Genomic DNA, 24,105 nt, shown 5'->3' on the forward strand with positions numbered 1-24,105 from the left:
CTCCGTGGGACTGCAGCAGTTCCCTACTGGTTTTGCTTTACATAGCAATTGGTATAAATTCACAATGGCTGCATGTCTACCTTATACAGGACTTCATAATATTTTAATTATAATCCTTGTATTAAAAAAATGCATATAATGTTTAAAGATAGATAACATTTATATATGGGGATATTTTTACAAGTGATTTTGACAAATCAAGATTGATCCAATAGCCTATTTCACTCATTTGCTCTAAAAATCCTAATAAATAGCTTTACAAGTACAGAGATTTCTGGAAATGAATGACTAAGGAAAATCTTAGAGGAAGGTAAGTTATTTTAAAGGGATCGAGGCAGTATCAGTAAATATTTTTCTAAAATAAAATATAAAAGCTGAGACTGTTATATGATCTGGCAAGCAAATATGTTTATAGTTTTGGGTAGCAGACTGTTCTCTGCTGCTGCTATCATTTCCAAAAGTTTTTGCTGCTAGCAAAAAAAGAATTATGAGACTGCTGTCCATTCACAACATAAATTGTCATAATTTTGGACAAGAAATGAACATGTACCATGTGAAAATGTTTGTCCTTCCTAGATATCTTTATCGGAGCATGCACATGGCTTTCCCCTTCCCTCCCCCTGCTGAAACCAGCTACAGTTTTGACAGGAAAATGATACAGTGTGTACAATGAATGCATTCCACACCCTGGATATGAACTGAACCAGCTCTGGCAGGACTGCAGTTTATCATTCTTACATGACATGAAGCTGGTAAAATACCAACTGCAGACTCTTTTCTTTCTGTTGACCTTGCACTACACTTGAGGTGTAAGACACATCCAAGGCCCACTGCACTGGAAAACAACATGTTTCTGACCATGGTTCTGGACTTCTCCTGCCCATGGACAGTCTCCTCACCCAGCAGAGCCTGAAAGTGTTCAGATGGGAAGAAGAGCTGGCAGTACACTATGGTGCAGTTGTGTACCTGGCCACCCTTCAGAAGAACAAAACAAAACTGAACAGGACACTAAATTATTTGTGTGGCCGGCACCAGGTCAGGAAGGAGCAGGACATTTGTGTGGTCAGGTGAAGAACCTTTTACAAAAATTGCCCAGGACTTTGGACTGAGCAGTGCCTTATAAGCCTACCACCTGCAGATCCAGGCACACAGAACTGGAGGAAGCATCCCATCCAAGGCATGCTCCTCTCCATTTCACCTTAAAGGTGGTTTTCCTATGGCATCTTCCATGGATTTACTACAGCTTTGAAGTGCGAAATGCAGAAAAACATTAAGTCCAGCACAGGATGGGGAAAGTGAACAGTCTTCCAACCAATAACTTCAGAAAAAAAATGTGGGAATAACTCTTCACTCACTCCTTTGCAGAGTAATGTTTCAGCAGTATGGCCGTTTCTTGTCTCCTGATTACTGCCAGGTAATCCTTTCCAACAGGCTACCACTTGAATTTAGGTAAGTTTGACAGCTCTGGTTTTTACAGGTAGGATGCTGGGGGGAAAAGCACCCACAAGAGCTGAAAAGGACATTTGTAGTTATTGGGTCCTAATCCTAATGCCTAAATATCCTTTCTGGGGCATCTGCTAGTAATGACCAAAATATGTCATCAGATTCTTAAGTTGCCTGTTTCACGGTATTCCAGGAGAGCGTTTCAGACTTAGAATTAGGATTTTTATTTGATCAATTCGCTTAAGGGTCTTTTTATTCTATGAACATGTTTAAAGGTCCAACACTTGTATTAACATTACTTATATACTGCGTGAGCAGCTAATGTAACCACTAGATCTGTCATTTTTCATTCTCTGCTTGAATTGCTTTGAGACTTGTAGCCTTTACTGCACTGTTTTTTTTTAACATTTAGCTTCACAGTTTATGTTGAATATCTGTCTGATCATTACAGTTTAATAAAAATTAGACATTAAAGAGCTATCTCAGTAAAGAAAAAACAGCTTCAGGGTTAGGTAGCTGTTTTCCACAAATGAATTTGTATGTAATACAATTACTTTTAGACAGTTTTTCCTAAGTGTTATGAAGTGATCTGAAATAATTACAAAATCAGTGATGGAAAACCAGTGGCATTTCAAAGTTATGGAATTGCTTTTTAAATGGATGTTCAATGTAGTACCTTTGTTCCTACAGGCTATGAGCACTAAGCTGAAACTAATGACAGTGAGTTACCAATGGCTTTACCTGACAAGTGAAGATTTACTTGATAGTGTAATAGAATTGGAACCAGCAATATTTATCATTTTATCTGTTCCTTTGCAATCAGCAGTGTTTTGTTTTTTTTTTTTTTCAGTGCAGAAAGCAGTATGTTCAAAGAGGGAAGACATTTCCAGCTTTGCCAATGACATCTGCTTGATAAGTCACTTAACCTCTGTGCCTGAGTCTCACTAGCTGTTAAACAAAGATAATGATATTTTCCTTCTTTCGTAAATGACCCTCTGGGCATATGACAGAGCAAAATAGCACTCACATAAACATGGGTACGTGTTAGAAAAATTAAAGAAAACAATGGCTGTCAAATGAAAAGCAGCGCTGGGAATAAATCCAAGTGGATGGCAGAGGCATGAATGCACAGAGGCACATAGAAAATACAAGTAACCAATTCTAGGAGAAGAAAGAATGTGATACTGGCTCATTAGAACTGTTTTGAACAAGGTGTGTAGTCACATGAAGGTAAAATTCAGAGGTTACTGGAGGCTTAAGGAAAACTGGTTGCTGACTAGTGTGGCAGTATGTAGAAAGTAGCAGGCTGCCTGTCCTTCTTCAGGTGGGGACTGGAAGAGCTGGTCCATCCCCATCTGTTACCTTCAGAGGCTGCAGCTCCTGCTGAGGTGGGGGATGAAAAGTATGCGAAGGGACTGCTCCTCTCTCAGCAATAACTTGTTTTTACCTCCTTCATAAAGGTAAAGTCATGCCTTCCAGTGTATCCTGGAGCCTTAAGCCTGGCTCTGCAAGGCATCTGGGAGGCTTAGCAAGGTGATATAAGGGGTTGATGTGAATCAGTCAGGAGAAGTGGCTGCATGAGAAAGGGAACATCCAGGGAAGTGAGTCTGGCAGAGTAGGGAAAGAAAAGGAATCCTGCAGGCTGGGCCAGGCTGCCCCTTTACTGCTTTCTTTCCTTTCCTCTATTTACCCCCATGTGACTTAATCTGTTATTGTAAGATTTTGCTGGCTGGCTGGAAAGCCTTGAGACATCTCTGAAATATTTAATGAGGGGATTATAAATTAGTATGTAGAAATTAAAAAAAAATCATTAGAAATGTACTAGGTGATGGAACAGACAGATGAGGATTATATTGTCCTTCAGGAACAGAGTATATGCTCCTGTTGTCTCAGTGTAAACTTCTTTACAAATACTAGTCAGATTTTGGAGTACTTTGCCTTACTGGTTGTAGTTGTCTGATGAATAATGAACAGTAATTCACAGAGTTTTATGTGTTGCATATTGGTGAGATTCAAGAGGAATTTTATTATTTAAGTTAGACCAGAGAGCATCTGTGCTCTGACTGAATGATGTATCAGCTGAGTTAGGTACATTCATGGAGAAAGATGGAGCCTGTCCTCAAGGACTATTTGAATTTACAAGATGAAGTAATACTAGCACATATGCAAGAGAAACAATACATATTAACAGCACTGCTGGATATCCCTTTTCTCCAGCCTGTCAGAATTTGCCAGCTGAAATGAATTACCTTAATAGATTTTAAGGACAACGACGGTTTGTGATTATATGATCTTCCCTCTTGAATAACATAGCCTATATAATTTCCCCACAGTGATTTCTGCATCAAGCTCTTAACTTCTGTTTGTGCTATATACAACAGCATAAAGAAAAATAGGAAGACACCTCCCAAGCCCTCTTCCTCCCGGTTCAAACATACAGGTGGTTGATTTCCCATACTTAAGGAGCTACAGAGCATGTTGATAGTGACTCACTAGGTGGCACTCTTACTTCTGAATCCATACGAAATTTAATCCCAGACATCTATTTTAAGGGGTTTGTGTAAGTAAAACACTGTTTTTTGGGGAAGATTTTATTCATAGTCCTCAACCTCCTTACTGCTTATGATTTGAAAGTATTATTTAGAAGAACTTGGTAAACTGGAAGTCCATTATCTTTTTAGTCTTATGCTTTTTTTTTTTTTTTTTTTTTTTTTTTTTACCCTAACCTGTGGTGTTTTTCAAACCTTTAATAGTTACCAAGGATTTAAAAGTGTAGAACTTGACTGGGTAATAGCCTCAAAAGAAAGGAAACCTGATTACCAAAGGGTGAGTAACCTGTCTTTGAATGGAAGCATTTTGCATGGTGAAGTCTGGACTCCTTGCTAAGATCAATGAGGTATGACTTAATTTCTTTCAATACTCTTCAAGAAAAGTGGACCTGTGGGCTATAGCAATTGGCTTCTCTGTTACTGAGTGGGTTAAAATCTCTGCTGGGCCAAAATCTTGATCAAGGAATTCAGTTTTGACCAAGTGTACACTGTCCCTCTGGGAGAAGACTGTAGCACTTAAATTAGAGGAGTAATTCCTATCTCTAGTGAACCCTGCAAGGAAACTGAGACAGGATGATGTTAGCATTGCAGGATAATAATGTCCTCCAGGAGCACGTGTTTCTATAAAAGAATCTTCCTCAGTATTTCTTTGTACAGAAGTGAACTGATTTTTTTCTTCTCCGTTTGCAACTTAGTCGGTAAAATACTTTAGTATGGCTAGGGTATGGAAAATATTGCACTTCAGACTTTGTAGAGAGCTGATTATATTAAATAGGTCATTCCAGTAGTATCATTAGCACTATTTGCAAAAGTGAGCACAACAGGAGGTAGACTTTCTATCCTATGATGTTATTAATGTTCTTGGTTTTTAAATTTGCAGTGTACTGCCTTTCTGTACACAGCGCTTTAAATGTACATGTAAGTGCTTGTGAGTTATTGTTATGTAATTTATTGTGAAATTGTTTTAGCACCATGCAAGGTTATAAGAAAATAAATGGGTACAGCTGACTGAGAGTACACCCACATGAGCAAATAGTGGCATTTGAGGCAGATCAGAAAGCAAACCAGGTGATGGACCTGATATCCACATCATATTAATTTGCAGTGCATTGTGTAGCTTTTGACTAGCTCTGCTTGGTCTTATGCACTGAACGCCAGTTGTTGGTTTGAATGCCCAAGGTATATGTTGCTCTGGGGAACAGCTTCTAGTTTTGTTTCATCTGAAACCAATCCAATTTGTGTGCTCTGGGACTGCTCCACAATATGAACATAATAGGGATGATCAGAAATTCGTAGCAAAAGACACTCGTGTTCTGAACTAAAATGCTAATTGAAGAGCACCCTTAGTATCTCCAGTTTAAATCCAGTGGTTTCATCCACAGGACCATACTGTGTGCTAATGGAAGAGTGGGTCACCAGCTGCTTTAGACTGACCTGATTTTTTTTTTTTTTTTTTCCAAGAGCAATGACCTGGGCATCTTCTGAAATTTAGAGGATTTGTCTTCCATTTCTCAATAATTTACTCTTACCTTCTGATGATGAAACCATACCTTGTGATTCCACTGTTTAAAAATATTGTTTCCTATTAGAGGGGAATGTTTCATCATTTTCCTTAAGCTGTAGTAGATAATAAGATCCTAGATCACACTGTATTTTCTATTTGGACATATATGTCAAAATATATAGTATAAATGTGTACTATATAAGTAGTTGCATATTCCCAATGACTGTCATCAGCTTCTTGTATTTTTGCTGCCATTTTTTAAAAATTTAATAAATGTCAGTAGGTGACAACCATGTTTTGTAGATACTCTTGTGTATTATGGTGATTTATTTGTTCAGATATATCTGAATCCACAGTGTGGTAGGACAGGAGCTTTGTCTTAACATGCCTGATGTTGCAGGGATTCAAGGTGACTGATACAACTCAATACCACATACCTTGGGTTTTCCTAAAAACCTCGAAAACTTGTACCTCCTGAATTATAGCCCATGAATCACTGTTAACACATCAGACATATTGTTAACACATTAGATATATCATTTTGCTTTTTGAAAAAAAAATGGATTTGATATAATATACTTGAGGAAAATCGTAGTATCTTCTAGAAAAGCTAAGAGAAGCAAAAGCACTAATATAGGAGAAATAAGATATTCTTCCCATTAGAGAAACTGAAAACATACAATACCTCATTTATAGATATGCTGTTCTTATTGTCATGTGACTTATTTTCTTCTTTCTTTAAAGGCAATTGACAGAAGCCACTGATACACTGAAGAGGAACTTACTTTTTTTTTGGCCAAGTTTTGTGGTTGGTAATATAATGGCTTTAGTTTTCTGTTTTTCTTTATTGAAGAGGGTGTAAGACATCATACTTGGGTGCTATATTCCATGGCAAAACTTGTGCACTTTTGATCTTTTTCACTTTAATGATTATGACGTTCTATTAATAAAGTGATAGTGAAAACTTGCAGGAGACTGAACTGTTTTATGCAAATGTTGTGCCTGTTTCAGTCATTGTCATATTCAGTTCACAGATTCTTGTGGAAGATTTTGCCCCAAGGTTGGCACCTCACAGCCTGCCCTCTTCTCTTTTCTTTTACTCAAGCTCTTTTTGTAACAAAATTCTGCTTTAAAGGAGAAAAAAAAAGTAATGAAAACAGGAACCTGCATAATCAAACAAAAACATTCAGCTGGTAACAATTAAGTCATTTCATTGGAATACTAAAACTGAATGAAACCTTTCTTATTTGCTCTATGCCAGTCTTCAAAATAATATTATATATAATATTAGATGAAATTCTCCTGGGCAGCCATTGTTTTATTCTATTGCAGAGTTCCTTGTATAACTAAGCCATAGGGACTTCTTACTAGGATACCAGGTCTTGAACTCAAGGAAACTCTAGGAATTGTAAATTAGGTTTCACACATATGAGACACCAAAATGAGAACCTGTTCAGAGCCCTGAACAAGATTTTATCTTGTGCATTTTGACTCCTTGTGCTCAGCAGCAAGTTCTAAATGCAGCATGGGCTCAGACTCGTTCCCTGCTTGGAATGTTGTTCCACAACTGATTCTGTGCTATTGGCTCACCCTGGATTTCTTGAATGTTTTCTTTTTTTCCTCAGTAACATATTAAGGAATAAAAATATTCATGTGCCAAAGTGAAATCCCCACAGAAAATTATTCTGACCTTATATTATCTCCCTCATCCTCTTATAGTCCTTTGATCAGTGTCCAAATAAATAATGTTGACAAGTTGATCTTTCAGTTATTATCCATGCACATCTGAGTTAACAACCCATTAAACAGTTCACACATCCCAGAGCCTTGAGTGCTAACTCATGCAGATGTTACAAATGTCCATGTCCTGACCTTGTTCTGTCTGAAAGAAGTAGAGAGGTGTGCTTGTTCTAATAAAAGTTTATAATACTAAAGAACATAACAATAGTACCCAGGAAACAAAAGAAACAGATCTTACTTAATTAAAGCATTTGTTATTAGTAACTAGTTCCTTCTTTAACTGTATCTTGAACTGTCCCTTGAGCCATCCTACTGAGAAAAAAATATTTTAATTCTTCATGAGGAGTGCTTTAAGCCATGTTTTGAACTCAGTTGGGGAAAAAGAAAAATTATCTGAAAGTTGTAATGAAATGTGGTAATAGAGATGTCATCTGTACTAAGATTTATTAGGAATAAAGAACTATGTAGAGATCATTATTATATCATGTCAATGTGTAAGACTGCAATTTGCTTGTAAATGTTGTGTGCAGGTCTGCTAAAAATACTGATCGCTTTGTTTCACATGAAAGGTCGGTCAAGCTCACCTGTCGTGTCTCCAGCAGTGGTCAATGGTGGCTTCTAACAGAAGGGCAGAAGAGGGAAAGCGTGTATGATCCTTCTCAGGAGTTCTCTCCCATCTTTCAACAATTTCTGCTACAATAAATGATCTATAGATATTTAGAAGCTTCTTGTGGCTTCCTCCTGAACATGCCTAGCTCAGGTATGACTCCCATGAAACTAGCATTTACAGGATACTGTGACATAGATTCTGCATGCTATTTGTACTCTTTTTGGCTGGGATAGAGTCAATTTTCTTCATCATAGCTCATAGGGTGACATGTTTTGGATTTGTGACCCAAACACTGTTAATCAGCATCAAGGCCTTTTCTGTTTCTCACCGTGCCCCACCAGCAACTGGACTGGGGGTGCACACGGAGCTGGGAGGGGACACAGTTGGGACAGCTGACCCCAACAGACCAAAGGGATATCCCATGCTATCTGATGTTTGACTCAGCAATAAAAGCTGTGGTGGGGAAATAAGGAGGAAGTGGGGATGTTCAGAGCGATGGCCTTTGTTGTCCCAGGTAACCATTACACATGATGAAGCCCGGCTGTCCAGGAGATGGCTGAACACCTTCCTGCTGATGGGAAGCACTCAATGAATTAATTTTTCTTCGCTGTCTTTACCTCAGCCCATGAGTTTTCTCACTTTCACCCTTCTGATTTTCTCTCCTGTCCTGCAGTGAGGGAATGAGCAAGTAGCTGTGTGGGATTTAGCTGCCTAGGGATGTTTAACCATGGCGTACCCTATTAATGTATAACTTTACATGGCGTGAAGAAACACTGCTTTTTAGATTGGTTTTAGCCTCATGTTTGATAGATCCATTTCTTTCCCCCTAGTTCTTAAATGGGAAGAAATAGTGAATAATTGATTAAAATTGGGATTTTTTTTTTTTAAAGCTGCGTGTTTCCATCATTAAGACTTTATAGGAGTCTTTTTACACCTTAGATCATATTTGCTCTCTTGAAACTTTTGCAGATCTGCTAAATCCTTTTGACCATGAGGGACTTCTATACAATATTCCAGATATGGGTGCCCTGTGAAGTTTGTAATGGCATAATGTTATTCTCTCTTTTCTTCTCAACGTTGTTTGCTTTATTGATTGCTACTAAACAGCAAGATTTTGTTTTTACAAAATGGATGGATGTATCTTAACACTGAGAACTCACTTCTGAGTTGTGGCGCTTAGTTTAGAATTCATCAAATCATTTTTTTTTTTTTTCTATGGACATCTCCTGAATTTCATCAGTCTTCACAGTTGAACTGGTAACTTCAGTAACTTCCCTGTTTTCCAAATTACATATGAATGTGTTGAATATGAGTCTCAGAACAAAACCATCCAACAATCCACTGGTGACATTCTTTCATTGTAAAAAATCAATAATTTTCTACTCCGTTCTTATATGAACACAAAATAATTGAACAATCTTCTACATTATCCCATAACCGTTAAGTTTCTTTTAGAATCTTTGGTGAAATACTCTTCAAAAAACCCAGCTGGACTATATGAGCAAGATGTTTCTTATCCACATGCTTGTTGTCCAGTTCAAAGGACCTCAATATGTTTGCCAGACATGATTTTCCTGTATAAAAAGCATCTTAATCCTTACCTACTGTATTGCTGTGGATTACTGAAAACAAGGATGCTCATTTTCTTATTTACCTTGTACAAGTCCTTGTGATCCCAACAGGATTATATCCCTGCAACTGCACATTGATCTCTAACTGCTTGTATTTATTCCCCATGCTGCATTTATTAGTGTACAGGCACTTCATAGAGGCACCCCACAATGCTGAATTCCATAGAAGAGTCTGTTTTGTTTGGGTTTGTTGTTGTTGTTTGGTTGGTTTGGTTGGTATGGTTGGTTTGTTTTTTGTTTCCCACCCCCACCAATAGTGCCTTGTAGGCACCTCCCTGCTGAAATGTAAAAGATGGAGGTGACACCTGAAGCCCTGTTTTGCTGATTTTGTGTTGACTTTTTTTCCTATTGCCCTAGGTCTTTTGCTTGTTAACCTTGACCACCTCTCCCTGAAACGGCTGCTGGTAGCTTTCAGCCTCCTCTGTTGTTCCTAGTTTAAAGGCCTCCAGCTCTCCTTACCAGATCATCCATCCTGGTGGCAAAGATACCTTTTCCCCACTTACTGAGGTGGATGTCATCTCTCCCAAGTGGACATTGATCTCGTGAACAGGGTCCAATGGTCATGGAAACCAAAACCCTGTTGCTGACACCAGCTGTGCACCCAATTGCTGACATGCAGTATCAGTACTCGCCTCCTCACACCTTTTCCCCTCACTAGGAAGACTGAGGAGAACACACCTCAGCCCATATGCCCCTGATTATCACCCTTGGAGCTCTGTAGCCACTTTCGATACTCTCCAGATTGCCCCTGGCAGTGTTATTGGTGCCTATATGGAAGAAGAGCTGGAGATAGTAGTCACAGTGTCAGTCAAGCTTTGGCAGTCCCTCCACAACATCCCAGAAGCAGCAAAATTTCTTCGGATGACATGTGAAATCAGCAAATGTTGCCCTGACTGCATCAGAGAGTTGCCCACTACTGTTACTCACAGATTCAAATGTAACACCACAAATAAAACAACTCTTTCCCTGCCTCTTCTCTCTCCAACAACTCTCCCCCAACAACAGACAAAACAGTGTCTGAAGTCTTGATGCAGGCCATGCTGAGAACAGTGGGATAGAAGACTGGAAGGGATGTCTGCTTGGGTGGTTGAGTCTAGGATGTTGTCAGAATAATCAATTATGCAGTTTCACAAAATTCTACAGATCATCTACTCCACATGGTGCCACCCTGTCAAGGCCATGTAATCCCTCCTCAGTGGTATTTAGCAAACATAGGACTGATAATAAAAACAAAAATCCATAACCAGTGTTGTGCCACTGAAAGAAAAAAAAAAGAGGACAAAATTGTTACATCTTATTACTACAAGTTTTGATAAATGTTATGGGTGACCCTAATCAGGCTGAACCAATGCATAAACATAATTACTTAACTAGTTAGCTTAATTTTCTGTTTCTTGTAATTCCAATTTTGTCATGCAATCCTTTCTGTATGCTACTCAAGCATAATTCTAAAACATTTTAACTCCTCTTCTCATGCTATCTAGCTTGGAAACTGCCCTAGAAATTAATTTCTCAGTGGCCAGGAGCTTTATTCCAGCTTCCTGTCTTAGACATATTTTCTGCTAATTATTATTCTTCCTTAAACTTAATTTAATCGGGGAGAAATTTCGTTATTTTTTTTCAATTTACTAGGCTAGACCTATGGTGAAAATTTACCTACAGACAACTTAAAATGCTAAAAATGCTCTATACGTTTTCTCCATCTCACATTGTTTTCTGGTTGGGCAAGTATTTCAACAATTTGATTAGCTGTGAAGTTTCTGGTTTAAGCACTTTAACAGGAACATACTAAGGAAAAATAGTACCTATAACTTTGTTTGATATATAGGCACCATGGAAAATGTGGTTTATAGAAAAATTCTCAAACTCAAATAAATTTGACCAAAAAGTAAGACCAAGTGCGTGGAAAATTCCACTCCTAAAAGATTTTCAGAAAACTGAGAAAATTGAGGCTTTTGACCTCTTAAATGAATTATTAGCTACTGCCAAACCTTATAATATGGATAATATTACAATTTTTCTATGCCAATCTTTTTGTGCTTGCTATAGCTATGATTTCATAAGAAAAAAAGAGTTGGTTTGGAATGAACAGGATGCTTTTAAAAAGTCTAAAATTGAAACACTGCTAGCAGACTATTTCATGAATGCACTGCAGAAACAAAAAGATTGGTTTGAATATTTTATAGGCTTAGGTTGTGAAATTCTTTGATCAAAGACTGTCAACTGTGTCATAGCATTAAGTCAAACTTTCTGAAGTGCTATGTGAATCTAAGGAATTTCCTTTGTTTTCAAAGGATATTTTTTGCAGGCTGGCTTTGAAGTGAGGGAAACACAATGAGGCCTATAAGTAGGTAATCTGTAGAAAACGCAGCAGTTATAAAATCACATAAAGGCACTTTTGTTCACTGATAAGCATGTGAATACAGTGTTTTACACTGAAAAAGAATATTTGTATATTTAAAAAAATGCACAACTTCGCAGTTCCACAGCCATAATCAGAAAGCAAATTATTGAAAATACAGTGCTTAAAAACAGTATTGCCTTTTCCTTGTACAGACAGCTTCTGGGAATGGCTGGTTCAGTGTCAATATGACCTGACAGAGCATCAGATTGGACTGACATAAGTTCTGTTATTTCAGTAAATAATCAAATTTAAAAATCCATTCTTAGATTTTCAGGTTTGGTCCAAATATGTTCCAAAATATTTCTAGCTGACCAAAATATTCTACACTCCAGAACTAACTTTTAAATATATAATACTGAAGTCACTGCACAAAGAATTCTTCTGATTTCCAGATTATACTAGGTAATGCAGCTAGATATGAACACAAATTAGTTAGTAAAGGCTAATACAGAATTATTCTAGGATAAATATAATGAATTGTGTAATTGTTGTACTCTACTGTACTATTACTGTATTATAACTTTTTCTGACACTTATTGGAATTTAGATATTGCATGGACCTCACCTAAATTTCAAACAGTTTATTCTATAATAATGTCTGACTAAGGCAGAAAAAAGTGTGCTTGATGGAAGTAAATTTAACTGTATGTGCAGTGAAACACAGAATTTAATGTTTTACCTGTTAATCTGTTAAAGTAATCCCATTGCACTGGTTAGCAAGAAAGAAAAAAGAGAGTACTTAAGACAAAGTGGTCTGCTTTTCAAAATAGTTCTTTTTTCTTCTTCGAGTAAGAAAAAAGTTCCATAGAACTAGATATTCCTAAATTACCAAGAAATGTTATAAAAAATAAGGTGTGATAGATCCATTTCAGGAATTGGATTCTAGCTTCTGAAAAGAGGCATTTGCAATATGTGTCCCATTTGACCAGTTAATATTGATGGTAAACTGATGCTTTGATATAAAATAGTTTTTAGTCTTGCAGTAAGACAATGTTAACTGTGCTCGCTTATTTCTGCTGAAATAAATCCCTCATTGTTGAATAGCTTTAGCGTAAAAAACCAAAATGTTCATGTTTTTGGCTTTCCTGCATTTTTATCTCTGTGATACTTGGAGCTCACCATCCTCTTCTTCCTAAACCATACCCCGCTCCTATTCTTAAGGTATCTCACCCAGCTTTACCTTATTTTTGGTCAAAGAACTAAGAAACAGGAATTAACTGTTCTATGTGATCTAAGTAGCATATGGACAGTCTTCACCTAAGAGAAGAAGCCAGAGGTGCCCCCAACCCCAAAAGGTCCCATGGAAGCCAAGCCACTGTTGGCTATCACATGACCACCTTTCACAAGAAGTCTCTCTCCTCTTCCAGTGGTTTCTTTACTCCATCTCTTTCTGCCCCTGTGCGGTCTCCATTTTGTAAAATGTCATACTCCGCATGTTGACAGAGTGCCCTGTGACAGGCTGCCAGGATCAGCTGCACCTTCCAGTTTACCCGGCAGTCCCTCACAACACGAAGCCCCTTCCCACTACATACACAGAGGCCACCATTTTGTTCTTCCACCGTACTATGGCAGAGAGCTGCCATTTTTTAAGATGTTGTGAGCCACGTGTTTCCATGCTGCTTTGTGAATGGCTGATGCCTTTTTGTGACACTATCATACCCTACATGTTCTCAGGTAACCCTGTGATTGTCTGTCAGGACAAGCCTTCCCTTTGCCTGACACTGGAAGGGTGTCATGGCAGCAAGTCTCCTTTCGCCAAACAAAGTGTGGCTGCAATGTTGTTTCAGCTCCTGTTTTATGGGGGGGAGCTGCCATTTCTGACAAGGTCATCACTATGTGATTGGCTGCTCATTGGGACCACAAAATGCTAATATAGAGAAAATATGCATTTATAATTTTTTTCTGTATATAAATTACCTATACAGGAGTGTTGAAATATGCATAAATATAGATGTTATTGATACATGCACTTCATATGTATATATTTGTGTATATATAGCATATAATGATATGTATATATGAAGGTACATACATTAAAATACATATATACCTGAATCTGTAGGTATATAACGTACAAAATTTTAATAATAGCTAATGAAATTAATAAGTAAAGTTTTAATGTGAATAGAAAGAAAACAGATAAAAGGTATAAGACAAGTCTGAGGCCCCTCATTTTACATGGCTGCTGAACAAGTCCTTGCATGTTGGGGTGGGAGGAAGTTTGTGAGGGGGAACCAGAAAGAAGGGTGGAAGGCCACAAACACTTTGGAACATGCCCAAAGGCTATGAAGCCATCCAAAGAGGCCACCAAGGAGCCCATACACAACCCCTGGCACATGCAAAGAGGAGACCTGTGCAGTGAACTGCTCCAAGAGGCCCTGCATCCACACCCAGACTCCTGGGATGACCATGCACTAGGGTGGGCTTTGGGGCTTCGCACCATCCTGGAAGACACAGACAACACTGCCTGCCAAAATGCCAAATCTCAGCTTCAGAAGAACATATATGTTGGGACAATAAGTAAAAACTCAAGAGTGATTCCTGAAATTCCCACGTGAATCAGAAGAAAACAGCCAATGGGCCTGTGAATCAGACGTGGTATTTTGAGGTAAGCTTCACACTGAGAGGGTGGGTGGTGGTGGGGTGAGCTCCCTCTGTCCATGGCTGTGGGGCAGCTCACAGCTACCTGTAGAACCATTATGGGATGCAGGTTGGTGCTCTCTGTGTTTCCATATTCTTAGGTCAATTAACGTATAGACAGTTTCAAAAACTCCAGCTAAGTGACCGAGGTGTGCCATGGTCTATTCACATTTCTGTCTGGGTCTGCAACAGTCAAAGGAGAACAGGCATAGAAGAGATGGTGGTGTTTGAGGAAAAAAAAAGGACAAAAAGCTGGAGAAGCCTGACAGGCAACCAACTCTCCTGATGCCCTGCTAGTAGAGTCTATTTGTGCATGACTTAAATTGATGGCCCAGTGTTTCCTTTTTTATGTGTGTGCAGTAGCTGTCAGTTGGTAAACATATCTGTCCCACCACTTCTGTTAAAAGTTAACTGTGCTCATGGGGGAGTGGGAAGCTTTGGGGGTATAAATCCTCTATTAGAAGTTTCTAAAAGGCAAACAGAAATGGTCTGAACAGAAGCCAAGTGGTAACCTGACTTACAAACCAGGATACTTACAAGTGCAGCAAGAAAGCACTTTAAAAGAAACAAGGACGAGTGTTGAATAAAACATTGAATTCTTGTAAATATTGATGTTTTTCATAAATTTAGAACTACAGAAACTGTTCAAGTGATATGACTACCTTTCATTTTGTTTCTTCACATTTTAATGGTCACATAAAAATGTCACCGGTTACATGGCTAGACATTATCAGCGAATATTTTTATAATTTTATAAGACTTATTTGAAGTGAATTTTGTTTGGAAGACTTATGATGAAACCTAAGCATAATTATAACTTCAATATTGGAACACATTGTTCTCAAACACATATAGATTATTCTTTACTTTCATACTCTAGACTTCAGAAGAAGTGTATATGAATAAAATTCTAAACTATTCAACAGTTTAAACTTCCTATGTGAGATTTCAGTTGCTATGCAGTTTATCATTAAGGTTTTTTCCCTCCTTAGAATTTTGTGTTCTACAGCAAGTAATGACATACTAATTTCTTTCTCAGTGAACAAGAAAATTGTGTCTGGCAGAAGAGAAAGCTGTGACCAAAGACATGATGGAAATGAGTAGCTTTACATTAATTCTGCCTCATTGGTGTGTCTGCCTTGCAACGATATTTTCCTTTACCTGGCTAGCTGATTCATAAGATTCTATTAAGATACAAGAATTCTGCAAAATGGAATTTCCTTTTGTCTAACAAATATCTCTGTTCTTAAGCTTTCTTCTAGGCTGTAAGGGTACAAGAGGTGTACTAGGGACATGCAGAAGCTTATGGAACACATTTAAACTATGTGTTTATTTTACCTTAGTGTGAACTGTGGTATCTGGAACTGGATGACATTTCAGGACTGCTATAGAAGACAACAATCCTAATCAATACAAAGGCATGGAGAGGCTGCCCAATCTCTTTAGCGATTATCTGTCTTTCAAGGCTTACATTCTTACATTGTTATCAGTAGATTTTTATGATCATACTAATGGTTCTGAAGCAAATTTCAAAATTATCTTAATGGTCTGATGATGAAGCATTTGAAGACTTTGTTTTTTCCTGTTATGAAATATTTTATTCTTCAGCTGAACAGTACCAACAGAATGTAAGACTGACGATACAAACCTTGTGTGCTTTTTGAAATTATGTTTTAATGTTTACTATAGTATGAAATATGTTCTATTGTAGAATCATGTGCAGGAAGCTTCTTCTTATTAATATGAATTAATTAAAAATATCTGTTTGTTTCTTGAAAAGCTGTTTTCTCTTCAACATCCTGATTTTCTCATTGAAGGGATCTATGAACTAAAGTTTGTATTTACTATCTGCCATTGATCACTGTTCTTCTAACTTGAGGACAGAGTCAGCTGCCAGTCCTAACTATAAATGTTGCATATAGAACTTTGGTCAAGATCTTTATCTGATGTCCATTCACATGTTTGTTATAACCAATAATTTTCTGATTAGCCAATAAGACAGACCTGGGCAAATATGTAGCAGGACTGACATCAAATATTATTTAAAAACAAAAGACTTTTTTTTGTTACTCACACATTTCTTTCTGTCAGCCTTATGAATGGCAAAGGTTTTTTTCAAGTGGTCTTGAATAAAAGAGGATAATGTAATGTGGGTAACACAAGATGAGAAATTTGTTAGGCCCAATATAAAGCTTACCAGAATCAAATAAAACAGAGATAGAATATGAATAATGGATCAGATTAGAATGTATAGACAAAACAACTGCATAGAAATAAGTTAATTGTTTTTTTTTTCTTTTGTGATTCTGAGACAGGAAGGTGAAAAATTTACTATAATATAATGCTGAAATACTGAGGGGCAGTACCAGAAGCCTGAGAAACTTTTCAGAGGAAAACTTATGAATCATAAAAAGTAGCTGTCATTTTACTGCCAGCAGGTACCAAAGTGCCTACAACATATTAAAAAATCGAAACCCAGGAATCTTCTAGGCCTATGGAAAATCACTAAAAACATTTATATTGATATGAAAGGAGAGCGAATGTGAAAATGGGTGAAAAAGCCAGAAGGAGAAGGGCTATAAAAATCACATGTTGCTGACACCTACAGAAGCAGGTAATCAAGATTCTAGCAGACATCTACTTACAATTTCTCAGGACAAGCAGATTTGAAACAGAGAACGGTGACTAAATCCTGATGACTTACAGCAGTGGGACAAGATAGAGAGGTTAATTACTGCCAGCTTCTGAAAGGTAGGATGAAATGAATTCAGAATCAGCACACACGTAAGAAAAAAACCAGGAAGTATGGGAAGCAACTTGAAACACCTGGATACAGGGATCTTCTGGCCAGAATCCTTAGCAGACCGTTTTCATGCATCTTGGTGCTTGTGAATTTGAGGTTGTGAATGTAACTGACTGGAATCAGTTATGATTCAACATATAATAGATTAATCTGTCCTTCCCCAGAGGTATTTCATTGAGCTACATTGTTGTTACAGTGTTGCAACATCATTTCCTCCAGAGTAATTTGGCAGTCATTATGTTTTAAGGAGTCTCTAAAAGATACCCATACTGCAATAAGCAATTCAACATTCATTCATATAATTATAATGTGTGAGATGAAATGCCCTATGAAAGGTCATCTCTAGTGCTGAAGTACAAAAGAAAAGCTGCATTTCTAGGACTGGGTTCATCCCATCCTGGCACAGTGAATTGTAACCATCAGAGCACAGAACTGAACCTCCCTAGTGCCTTTCAGTAGCATTGTATATAACTAAATTTAGCTATCTAAATGTAAGAAAGCAACTAAAATGCCTGAAAATATATCTGTAGAGCCATGGTGAGGGGAAGGCAGGGGAGGAGGAGCCCCTGCTCTGTGGAGGGGTGCAGTTGGATGGTGCTTCAGTGCTGCCGAGTTCAAGGGCTGTTGATCCCTCTGCCCCTGGATCTGCCCCTCTCCTGACCACGAGGAATCTGAGGGGACGGGCAGTCAGTTGCATGAAAACACAATGGGATATCACAGTTTATGAAGTGGTGGCTCTCAAACCTATATTGGCATCTAAAACAAAACAGTGGCCCAGTGTGTGTGGTGGGAAGGGCCTTCCCATGCTGGGTAAATGAGAAGGGGCAGTTGTTCCTGCTGGGCAATCACAGGGGGCTCTCTGACAATGTGAGGGGTATGACATTTTACAATATGGTGACCCCCAGAGGCAGAAAGAGGGAGGGTAAAAAGGCCATGTGACTGGCAGAGGAGAGGGGCTTCTGGGACAAGGGGGTCATGTGAGAGCCAGCAGAGGTAGGGCTTTCTCAGTTAGTTGGCTGTCGGGATGCCCATTGTTTCTCTTGGAGCACCCTTGTCCTTATGCTGCTCATGTGCCATTTGGCAAGGCTCTTTGGGAAATAATGGCCAGTAGCTGGCTAACAGACAGAAGAAATATAGACTAAGTTTTCCTTCCTTTTGGTACATGCAAGTTTTGGTCTCTTTAGCTACAGAGTTTCACAAACCTTGCAATAATTTACTTAGCTGGCTATGCTTCAACTTTGGTCTTCAGATTTGACTGTAATTGGCAAAGGTGAGCAAACCCTTTGTTGGCAGATGGGTGGAGTAAAGACAGACAGAACCACTGTGTTTGATTCAGGTGTTGAGACCAGCAGAGATTAAAATATGAAGAGAAGTGAACAGCTTCTGAATATCACCTAATTGTTAGTGTGAATGTAGCCTTCCTTCGTAGACGATAGATTTAGGGAGGTTAAGCAGGTCTCTATAATGTAGTAAGAAAAAACTGCAGCAGTCAAACTTGTTCATCCTTGGAGTCTTTCTTCAACAAATTATAAAGAATATCAGAAAATGGAAAGAAGCTGAGGACCTCCTAGTTGCCAGGCCTGTGCATGTTCCCCTGGTTGGAGTACAGGATTTATGTTCAGAAATGCATTTAATCATGTATTGCACTCTGTTATTACACAGCTGTTGGATTCACAGTCTTTCATTTTGGAAGTAAACATTGTGACAGTTATTCCTGTCAATATTGCACATTTGCAAGTGGAATTAACAGACATACTATAGACGATTGACAAGATAACTGTCCTGGAGGATTCTAATAAGCATTTAGGAACAGAGTAGCAGAAAAGGCATTGAAAGTGGCTGAGATGAAAGAATGCAGCCTCTGCTTTTTGCTCTTCACATCCATGCACCTCATACCAGGTACCTGCAGTATATTTAGGGCATGTCATATGTACCTGCTCTCTAGCAGGACTGCTTTGGGTTTTTGTTTCTTATTTTCAGGTATTCACATTTGTTCTCTCTAGTAGACTAGAGATGATAGCAGAATAGTGAAGACATTGTGCTAGAAAATTAAAACAGTCCTCAGCTTTGGTCCAGACTTTTGAAAAGAGCTGTCTGCTCTGAAGTGACATACCTGCTGTTATCTACTGGGTTGCCAAGGCTAAGAAGTAATCACAGTTTAATGTGAAACCTGTGGTTGAGATAGATTTTCAACATACTTCCTTTCTTGTCAAACCATTTAGGGGCAAAAGTCATCTCTGTCCTATTTGTAATTCAAGAGGGAGGCATGTATATCAGTATTTTAGAAATAATGATACATGAAGTCCTAACCTTTTAGGCTTCTTTTGCACCTTTGGTGAAGTTGTGGTGGAAAAGGCTTGGCTTTGTGCTATTGACTTCCCAAGTTCTCCAGAGAGAGGAACACCAGAGTGAAGAGAAGTTCTCGGCCACTAACAGCAAGCTACAGGCAGCCAACAGCCTGCAGCTGTTCAGCTGCTGCTCCACCTGTCAGCCTCTTTGTGGATGGAGTAAAAGTTGTCAGTTCAGCATGAAAATTAAAAAAAAAAAAAGGCAGAGCTGGCAATATACTAAAATGATTTCTTTTGAACACTGATGAGCTGTGCTGGAATCACTTTTTTTTTTTTGTTTCTAATGAGATACAAAGGCTCCCTGTTTGCCTTTTCTTATTCCTCTTGACTGAAAACCAAGGCTTCGTTAAGACAGATGATCCACTAATTCTTTGTAGGTGTGAGAACAGATTTCTGATTAATTTTCTATGTTGCTGCACCAATTCAGTCTGTCTTTAGTATGCCTGGATACTTAAGTGATACCAGGTTTTTCATTACAGCCTGAACAGACCACAGGAAAATGCAATCAAAGCAAAGGCTTGAGAATAGGAGGATGAGAATAGAAAATGTATCTTTATAATGCAGATGTTAGTATGCTGACAGTAACAGTTTTATAATATTTTGTGAAACCATTGCCATTGGGCTTTTATTATTTTCTTTACAATCCCTGATCCTCATGATATAAAGATATCTATGCTGTGGACAGTTGTGTAGTGAAGAGATGTTCAACATAAGCCTATTAGTGTACTTGAAGAGTTGTGTCTATGTAAAGCTCTCCAGATCAAATTATCTCTTACGGAGATCTGTGATGCCAGGGTCGGTCTTCTTTCAATAAGCTGTCTCTTTATTGCAATTCACTAAACTTTATATTTCCACATTTTTTAAAGCCATTATTTCTGTGTGAAAAAGCTTAAATAGAAACACTACAGAATTTCAGCCAGTCCTTTAGGTGTTTTTTTGAGATCAAATTCATGAGTTTCCTAGCTGAAGTTGATCATTATTGAGCAAAAAACTGAGCAAGCTTGAAGCTGATCCTGTATGTGTGCAATATGTGTAAATAAGATACTCAGAACCACAAAAATGCGTGTGCTGTAGTTGAGATTACACAGTATGTTGAGTATGTACGTACATAGAGCATGTAATAGTTTGTGTGTTGTGTGGTTGTGTTAAGGCTCTGATGTACTGAGGTTTTAAGTGTGCAGATGTGCAACATGCTGCTGCCTTCTGCCAAGCAGATGTTAGTGATGTGGTAGTACACATGGTAATAAATGTAGGATTCTTTGTCACTTGATCAAAAAACAAGGGCTACAGGAAAGAATGATGAAGAGAAAGATTCCAGGAGTTGATTAATCCTGTCTTAATATGACTGAAATGAGAAATGCTGTGTCTGCTCTTGATAGCTGTGAAATTTTGCAATACTAAGTTGTGGGAGACAGAATAAACTAAAATTATTAAACAGTTCCCAGATTTTAACTCTTTCAGGGTTGCAATCCTATCTTTTCTATCAAGGAAGGATAGCATCAAATGAGCATCACATTTGCAAGAAATTTGCCATTGCAACTCTTAATATACAGAAACAATTCAAGGGCAATAATAGTGCTAGTCACCAAGTTTTTTTCCACAATTCATGTGGAAAGTTATAAAAAACAGAGAAATGTGGTGGTAATCCACTATGATAACAACGTATGTGAACAAATAGCATGCTACCTTTAAAAAATGCTATAGGGTTTTATAGCCTCCCTAGCTTAAAAAGCCAATATACTTTTAAAAGACAGAGTCAGTGTAGAGAGAAATAATGAAACTAAATAATACTGTTCATAACTGTTCAATGTGAAGGGAGTGTTGACAAAAAACTATCTCTGGATTAACACCTAGTAATGAAGCATGTGCTATTGGAGCGCCTGAAACAATTATGGACATTGATATGCATGAAATTATTCAACAGGGCTCAACATCCCATGAATAAATACGAAGTGGTAGAGGATACTGGAAGTTGTGCAAGTGTTACAAACAGCTTAGTATTGCTATTCAAAACTGTAAAAAAACATTTGGACAAGTTACTAGATTTGTGTTTAGCCTTATTGTATATTGATTCACCTTTAAATCAGAGATGTTGGAGCAAAGACAAATATTTCCTATTTTTTTTTATGCACAGTGTTGTGTTTATCCTGTGGAAATAAATAAGGCATGTAGAGACTGAAATAAAGCCAAAGGCAGATGTGTATATGAAAAGCGTGAGTTGTTTTGGTTTTTTTTCCAGGGTATTCATTTGCTACACACCTCCCTGTCAGAAATTTCCCTGCCTACTCCCCCCCCCTCCCTCATCTCTGTACCATATTTCACTGCTTGTAAAAAATTTCTTTGAAATTGCAGCCAGCTATTCCCGTAAAAACCGTACCGGGAAGAAAGCTCTTGGTATAGTTCAAAGTAAAATGCTATTATTGCTCAATGTCTCTTTCTAAAGAAATGACATTGACTGGATACATGCTCTTTTGTATCAAATGCTTTGTGTGAGTCAGAACAAAAGTCCTTTAGCTCTCCAAAATTGTGGTCATTTGAAGCACCAGCTTAAAATCAATTGCCAGTGCTTCACAGCTTCTCCCTGGTCCCCATTAGGACAGTAATATGTTTGGAGTTCTGGCTTTCAGAGCTGGGTTCCATTTCTCGCTGCCTCCTTGAATTTTGTTTTGGTTTTATCCATCTCTTTTCAAGCAGTTTACTTTTTCTGCCCTTTATTTTATGGGGCTGACAGTCTCTTCTGAAACTTTCAACCAGACAACTGAACTTCTTACCAGTGCCCCTGGAAGCACAGTTCACCAGTTTGGGTTCATCACTGTAGATCACTGCTCACAGCCAATGTTCCCAGTGGTGACATTATGTCTACACAGTTATTCAGTGACCTTGATGTTTTCCTGCTGGCCCCCACACTTGTCAGTGGTCTTGGCACATGCCTTGAAAATGTTTTCTACGCAGATTTAAGTTCCAGATTCCTTCAAATAAAACATAGCGTGTGTTCTCCCTACAGCTTGTATCTCTGGACTTTTAACAAAGCCTGATTCTAGGAAAAGAAGGGATTGCTTTACTGGGGCACTTTGTTCTGACGGCTTTATTTCAGGTTACCTGTGGAAAGAAATTCACTTAACTCCTGACCTCTCTGAGCAAAGTTTTCATGACGTTGGGCTATTCTCTGTCTGGAGTGTCTGCAAGGCACCTTTTCAAAGCAGATCCTGATCTTGATATAAAATTGCAGCCTTACATCTCTACCTGGAAAAGTGACTTTGAAAAAAGGAAGATTTTAAGGCATGAATAATGACACATCTGTCCCTCAGACTAGTTGTCTATCAGCTGACATAAAAGCAGCCCATTAGCACTGCTCTTAAAATTGATTTCAGAGCAGGGCTGCAAAATCACAGTAGCAATTTAATTAACGTTATGGAAAGAGTTGAAAAAATGACTGTGAATCTTTTGATTGCTTCTGAAATAGAAGCAGTGTGGCATCATAACTAGTCTGTTGTAGCTGATATACAGACTTAGTGCAACAGCTGTACAGGTGAAAATAATTTTAATAATGATGGAGGCAGGGGAAAATAGGAATGAACTTGCTAGGGGTAGGTGGTACTAAACTTCCTTAAAAAAGCTGCAGGTTTGCCTTGCTGCAAGAAACATATTTTAGAGCATGAGTTATAAATGATAGTCTAATTTACAAATTACTTTTTCTCTATATATAAATACATACTGTAAACTATAGTGTGTAGAACTATTAGAAAACTTTTTTCTGGAGCTAAAATGGATCCATTCTCCACTTCCTCTTGCAAAGTACAATTTTCTGCTGATATCCAAGAGTAGGAATGATGTTTTGAAATAATGGAAGGAAACAATAGGAATGAGTCAGTTATCTACAATGATGCCAGGATTTTCCTCTAGATTATGTTGTTTATGTTTGCTTTATTGAGCAGATAGGGAAAACAAAAAAATGATCTCGATGCAATTTTTCCTGAATATCACTCTATATTAATGTTTGCTGAAGTCCTAAATCTCTAATTGTTGTTGGATATGACTTCTAATGAAGAAAGGATACTAAGCTTCTGCCTTAAATAGAGAAGGAAAGATGTACCTGTGAAAACTATACAGGGGGTTAAAAGGAAACTTTATAATTAGCTCTGGTTGTGTTCTAGATATTAAGTGATTTGGATCCATTATTAATTTACTTACCTATTCAAACTCCAGCATTTATTTGCTTTGGTAGAATTCTTTACCTGAGATTTATGATTAGAGAGACAGACAATTCCTTAGACTAAATAAGGATTGATTACTATTGGTGGTTAATTTGATTTAACACCAATTCAATACTGAGAGTCACTGCCCTGATGTATTTCTAGTTTAATCTAATTTATAGACAGTAGGGCTGGAAAGGCCTTCATAAGGTCACTTAGTGCATCATGCTGTACCAAGGC

General features: G+C 38.0%; 1 long non-coding RNA gene across 3 annotated transcripts; it reads left to right on the plus strand.

The window, feature by feature from the left end:
• The first annotated feature begins 705 nt into the window (after positions 1–705).
• Positions 706–10,383, plus strand: LOC308039627. Of its 3 annotated transcripts, XR_013922037.1 has the most exons (5): positions 706–1,449; positions 2,294–2,655; positions 4,197–6,304; positions 7,806–7,996; positions 9,835–10,383. It is a non-coding gene; the product is annotated as an uncharacterized lncRNA (long non-coding RNA). The 3 variants fall into 3 exon arrangements; XR_013922038.1 differs by lacking the exon at positions 706–1,449 and having other exon boundaries at positions 1,461–2,655; XR_013922039.1 differs by lacking the exons at positions 706–1,449; positions 2,294–2,655 and having other exon boundaries at positions 2,673–6,304.
• The last annotated feature ends 13,722 nt before the right edge of the window (positions 10,384–24,105 follow it).

The sequence above is a fragment of the Nesoenas mayeri genome (assembly GCF_963082525.1).
Source record: "Nesoenas mayeri genome assembly, chromosome: 3".
Classification (NCBI taxonomy): Eukaryota; Metazoa; Chordata; class Aves; order Columbiformes; family Columbidae; genus Nesoenas; species Nesoenas mayeri.